The following is a 6,220-nucleotide window of genomic DNA, read 5'->3' on the forward strand; positions in this document are numbered from 1 at the left end:
CCCACACCCCGCAACTCCCAGGCTGTCTCGTCCCTCCCCTTTGCGTGCGGCCCAGCCAGAGGCTTGCACGCCCGGGCCTATTGCAACACGCTGCAGTGTTCGACTTTGCTCCGGCGCCTGGCTTTGCTCCCCTGCCAAAGGGCCTCGTCCTCGCATGAGGCTTTTTGCAGTATTGAGCAACGAGAAGGGGAGGGCGAGAGGGAGCGTTGTGATCGCTTCTCCAGCACTTGCATTTCCCCCTGTATTTTCAACCGTTCTGCACCTGTGCTTTTGGGCACGTGCAGACAGCCAGGCTAAGTTCATCAGGAAGACCTGCCTTTAAAGCTTTGCTAGGATTTAAAGCCCACTGGGAGCAGTCATTCTTCCTCTTTGCAACCTACCTCACAGGGTTGTGAGGATAAAATTGGGGTGGGAACCATGTGCAAAGTTGTGAGTGTGAAGGAAGGCTGGGGTCCACCCAACCTCCCTGCAAGGTAGGCTCTGGGCCTTAGATGTTCTTCACAGTGAGTACCTTGGAGCCAGAGGGTAGGATAACAACATAGTGTAATAATTGTTATTAATTATTATTATTGTGTTTGTACTAATTATTACTTCGTATTATTCCCTGCATTTTAAAGGATCTTTGCACGTGTGCAGGACTGTTCAAAAATCCGGGAAATAATAATTATAATTTCAACAACAATAATTGTGCAGAGTGTCTTTCGTCCATTTTCTTCTGCTGCCCCTTATGCCTGGAACGCTCTTCCAGAACATTTGAGAACTACAAGTTCAACCGCAGCTTTTAAAGCTCAGCTAAAAACTTTTCTTTTTCCTAAAGCTTTTAAAACCTGATTTTGTTCTGACTTTATACTGTTAGTTTTACCCTACCCAGTGCCTGTTTACCCTGCCCTGTGCCTGTTTGCATTCTCTTCCCCTCCTTATTGTTTTATTATGATTTTATTAGAATGTAAGCCTATGCGGCAGGGTCTTGCTATTTACTGTTTTACTCTATACAGCACCATGTACATTGATGGTGCTATATAAATAAATAAATAATAATAATAATTTGTGAAGGGAACCAACTACCATTTTTATCAATGGACCCAAAAAGCGCCTCTGAGAATGTGAAGAATATTTCCGCTCTGTCAAGATCCGTCTTTCAGGGGAGAACTCTGTGTAAAAAGTGCCTTTGAACATGTGCAGAGTGTCATGTTTTGAAGGGTACCATTTTTAAATTTGTGTTTTGTTTTGTTTTAAAAAAAAACACCTTTACCTTGGAAAGTAAGGATATATTATAATACTGAAAATAGCAACCACATTGGAAGAATTGATATTTTGGCTAAGCCAGTGAATTTCGGGCCTGACCAGCTGGCAACTGTAGAAAGAGCTAAGTCACACAACCGGCTGGCAAGTTAAGAATATAGACTGAGCAGAACTCTACATCCTGTTTGACACATGGCAAAGGGCTTGACAGATTATTTCATACTTTCTCTCTCACTAGCACCCAACTTCCAGCTCTCGTCAACTCACATTTTCTTTATTGGCATAAAGGTGACAAGAGTGAGTTGAGCAACTGCACAATAATTATGGGTTATGTCAGTGCACAGCCATCCCAGCGTAAAGGGCGTGACGGGTTGCAAAATGATGCTGAGAACTACAGGGCTGAGTATACTGCTGGGGGTGGGGGTGGGGGGCGGGAAGGATTTATGGCACGTCTCCTATGCCTTCGATATTTCTAACAGCCAGAAATTCAACAGGAGGAGATTTTTTTCAAGAAAGCATCTCCAGGATGAGGACAGTTGTACCTGTTGGATTTCTACCCGGCGCATAGCTCTTACAGGCACAGGATCTCTGCACGGAAAGAGCAACTCTAGCACTGTACTGATAGTTTGATGAAGGCAGCAGAATTGGGCGTCCATTTCCCGGACCCAAATATTCACATCCCCAAGAAAATTTGCGCACCGTTTTGAGCGACTTCTTGACAATCTTGTGCACTTATGTGTGTGTTGCTTGACTGCTTCCTACCAGGCACTGAGTGCTCAACTGAAGTTCTTATAGCTTCGACTGCAGCTCAAAACTGCATTAGCAATTATGTGAATAGCTTTTTAAAAAGTTAACAACAGACTGGAGAGCCTTGGCCTTATCCATAATTGTATATAAATAAATAATTTTTCCATGTTGCTTTGTCTTCTTTTGTAAAATGCTTTGGGCATTTGAAGGCAATGGTGAATGTTTGTGATTTGATGTTTCTCCTTCGTACAGCCTGTTGGGATTGCAGCTTGCTTGGTTATGAACTTGCATATGATTCTACCACATCTGTAGAAATAAATACCGATATAATGGGGATCATCAGACAAGTGTTTTATAGCACACTCGTTACTGGGCACTCATGGATTTTCGCGGGTCCCATGTGCTTCCCGTTCTTTCTGATCTTCATCCTGTGACAAAGAAGTCGATTTATTTTTAGAAATAACTTGCTGCGATCTCCTGCTGTGTGCAGGACAAGCAGCGCAATTAAAAACTCCCACAGAATGGGCCATGTGGTTGTTGTTTACTTCCTCCTTTTTCTCCATGAGAAGGAGGGAGTATTGTGAGACAGAAGTGGGGGCGGAGAAGCGACTGTAGGGAACCGTGATTTCCCTCCAACCCCCGTCTGATGAAGCCCAACGTCCGTTCTTTCTTTCTTTCTTCTTTCCTTCCTTCCTTCCTTTTTTCTTTCTCTCCCTTTGGATCTGAAAGTAACTTCGGGTTACTTTCTGGAAAGAAGGACACATCACTGATCCCAACGGACCGTTTTTGTATAGAGGATATTGATTGCCGTTGTTAGCAGCATTTTTCCAGCTTAGCAGTTGTCTCTTGCAGGAAACAACTGCTGAAATAAGAATCTATTTCCTAAATGGTTTTCTGTGCTAACCTGAATTTCATTTTCCTATTTAAAATACCACAACAGAGTTTACAAAATCCGTAAATGATCCCTTTATCAAAGCTTTCCTTAAAATGAGAAATGATTGTTTCAACTTAAACATATTTCACCTTCAATAAATCCTCCATTGCCTTTTGTGGAAAATAACTTTTAAGTGGGAGGAAAGAAATGGTAGTGATGAAAAAAAGATATTGTATACATTACTTTTGCTCCTGTTTTAGCTTTATTATAAATATTTTTTCAAGCAAATGTGTACATCTAAATATAGCATGCTCTTAGAAACGTTAATTTAAAAACGGAGTCCAATATGTTTTGAAAACATCTAGTTTCTGTCATTTTTTTAGCGTCTATATAACTACTGATTTATTGATTTATTTGCATATTCCCCCAATTAATCTAACCAATCCTTTATAGGTGTTTTCTTTGGACAGTGCAGCTTCAAACAGAGGACAGCTTCAAAAACAGAAGTATTTCTCAACCTTTTGTATTTTAGTCCCACCAATCACTCTATCAGAGAAAAAACAAACAAACCACGTTCCCCCCAAGAAAGTAATTTATATCTTTACATTCCTATTATTATATTTATCATTTATGGTACATTTTATGGACATAAAAATTGCAGTAGTATTGTTGGGAGTAAATTGCATTGGTATGGCTTTAAAACACAAACAAACATAAATAGTAATACCATTAGTAGTTGAAACATGTAATAATATTGTGGAGTATAAATGTTACTGCTACGATATCTGTCAAACACCAAAATAATAAATTAAAAATCGCAGTGGTATTATTGGGAATAAATTTTACTGCAGTGACTACAACACGCACAAACAAAAATAAAAATTGCATTAGCAGTTTAAAAAGTTACTACTACTATGCAAAAAGGTCAGAGATGGATAATCCCTGGCAGGTAGAATTGGCTGGAGCAGGCATGTCATCCCTGCAGGGGGACGGAGGGAGAGCGAATTCTTAGGAAATGTTATAAAAACCCTGTATCCCGCTTAGAGCTCATCTACACCAAGCAGGATATTGCACTATGAAAGTGGTTTATAAAAGGCAGGAGCCACACCAAGCAGGATATAGTGGTATGAAAGCGGTATATGGTACGTGTCAATGGGCCCCAACAGTTGTCCGTGCACTTCAATACTGCTATAAAGCAGTAGTGTGGCTCCTGCCTTTTATATACCGCTTTCATAGTGGAATATCCTGCTTGGTGTAGATGAGCCCTTAGACTACTTCTACATCCCATCCTTCAGAACTACTGAAATAATGGACAGCTGCAAATAGAGGAGTGTCCTTTGCAAAGAAGGACACGTAGCCACCCTATGGATAGAGCTTAGACAATGGAGGCTGGTGGCTCCAAAGTCAGTGGGGCTGTGAATCCGCTTCAGCTTTCAGTCACAAGCAGTCAGAACTCTAAAGGTACAGCTCCAAGGTACAGCTTCTTTACAGGGTACACCTTGGATAGCTCCTTTAGAGTTCTGACTGCTTCTGACTGAAACCTAAACCGGATTCACCACCCCACTGACATCAGAGCCACCAGCCTCTATCATGCTTGGACAGATCTGGATTTTATAGGTACCCCTCTCCAACCCTTCATGAATTTGATGACCAATATGACATCAAGGGTGGTTAGCACCTCTCATTCAGACTCTGGTAACTACCCCTTCTACAGCTTATTGAGCTAGTCAATCATTTGTGGTTATTTTAGTCCATGAATATAAATCATAGATTTGGGGACTAGCCTAAAAAACCAACTTTAATCTGCTGAGGAGCCAGGCAACTGTTGCTGTTTTTTCAGAAAGCCCTGACTTCTCTTTGCTGCAGCGGGCCCATCTGATCTCAGGACATGTCTACAAATTCCTATGGGTTTTGATCAGTGTCCCAAATAAGGGAACGTCTCTGAATTATCATCTATGACTACCCTGTCTCCCTGCAGATCTACTTCACAGAAAAACTCGGAGGGATCCTCTCCTCCCCTAATCCTCTTTACCACATCCTCTCCCCCCACCCCACATCCAAACCCATTAATTAAGTAATCAGCACAACTAATCAAAATCATTTATCAAAGTTTATGACTGGGGCTTTCTAATTGGATTTTAATAGGCATTGTCCCTAGCGAAAGGGTGCTCTGTGCTGATAGCGTTATCAAGATCTGCCTACATCTACTTACAGGAGCAATGGACTCATGATGATTTGCCAGTGATTAAGTGGCTTCTGTACTATGGAGTTGCGGGGACGTGAAATCTTAATTAGAAGTTCTCATAAAGCCAACTGTCACACAGTTATATTATAACAGTCTGAGCTCTTTGTTCTGGGGCCTTCTTGGGAAACTCTGGGCAAAGGTGTCACCCTCTGTTAGATGCAGCCTCCACCTTCATAAACCATGTATCGCGGCCTCCACCTCCATAAACCATGCATTTGTAAATTAAACAGGTTATTATACACCCATTGTAAGTCTCCAATATCCTCATCTCCAAAGAAACAAACTCTTTAAAAAGCTCCGCTGAACTTTCCCCTACTTCAAAGTGTGAAATTAGGATTGTGTTTAAAAGAAAAGGGAGAAAAGATCTAATCTGTGTCTAGCCTCCATCTGAGACTAAAATTGCTGGACGTGCGGGACAGGGCCTTCCAAGTGGTGGTGCCGGGGCTCTGCAACTCTCTTCCCCCAGGTGGTCCATTGATTCCCCCTCTCAGGATTTGGAAAGGCTGTGAAAATAGTTGTTTTTCAATGGGTGTATCAAGTCTCCTTCTCTCTTTCCTAACTGGACATTTATCTTACCGTAATTTATTGTTGGATTGGATTGCGTAGTGCTTTCTTAATTTTTATATATATTGTTTTTAGTAGTGATGGTAAGACACTTGGAGGGCCATTTCTTTGGCGGAAAAATCAAATCTAAGCCATGAAGCTCACTGGATGAGTTTGGGGCCAGTCACTGACTCTCTGCCTAATCTACCTCACAGGGTTGTGGCGAGGATAAAAAATGGTGAGGAGAGGGCCTTGTAAGCCGCCTTGGGTTCCTTGGAGAAAAAAAGGTGGGATATAAATGTAACAAATAAATAAAATACAGAAATAAAGCAGCATCTAAATGGTCAAATAAAGAAATAAAGTGACAGCATCTAGCTTTTCAGCAGTTCCAATGCACATGTGTGTGAGTTTGGGAGTGGAAAATGGTCTAATATGTACACCACTGTGTGCTTGAAAAGATGGCTCCATTCTCCTCTCTGAGTCAGGAAATGTTCCATGTGTACAGTAGACACTCCAAGTTGCACTAGGACTGTCTCCCGACATAAAAGAGACAGGCCATTCTCTGCACA

Source organism: Elgaria multicarinata, chromosome 9 (genome assembly GCF_023053635.1).
Source record: "Elgaria multicarinata webbii isolate HBS135686 ecotype San Diego chromosome 9, rElgMul1.1.pri, whole genome shotgun sequence".
Taxonomy (NCBI): Eukaryota; Metazoa; Chordata; class Lepidosauria; order Squamata; family Anguidae; genus Elgaria; species Elgaria multicarinata.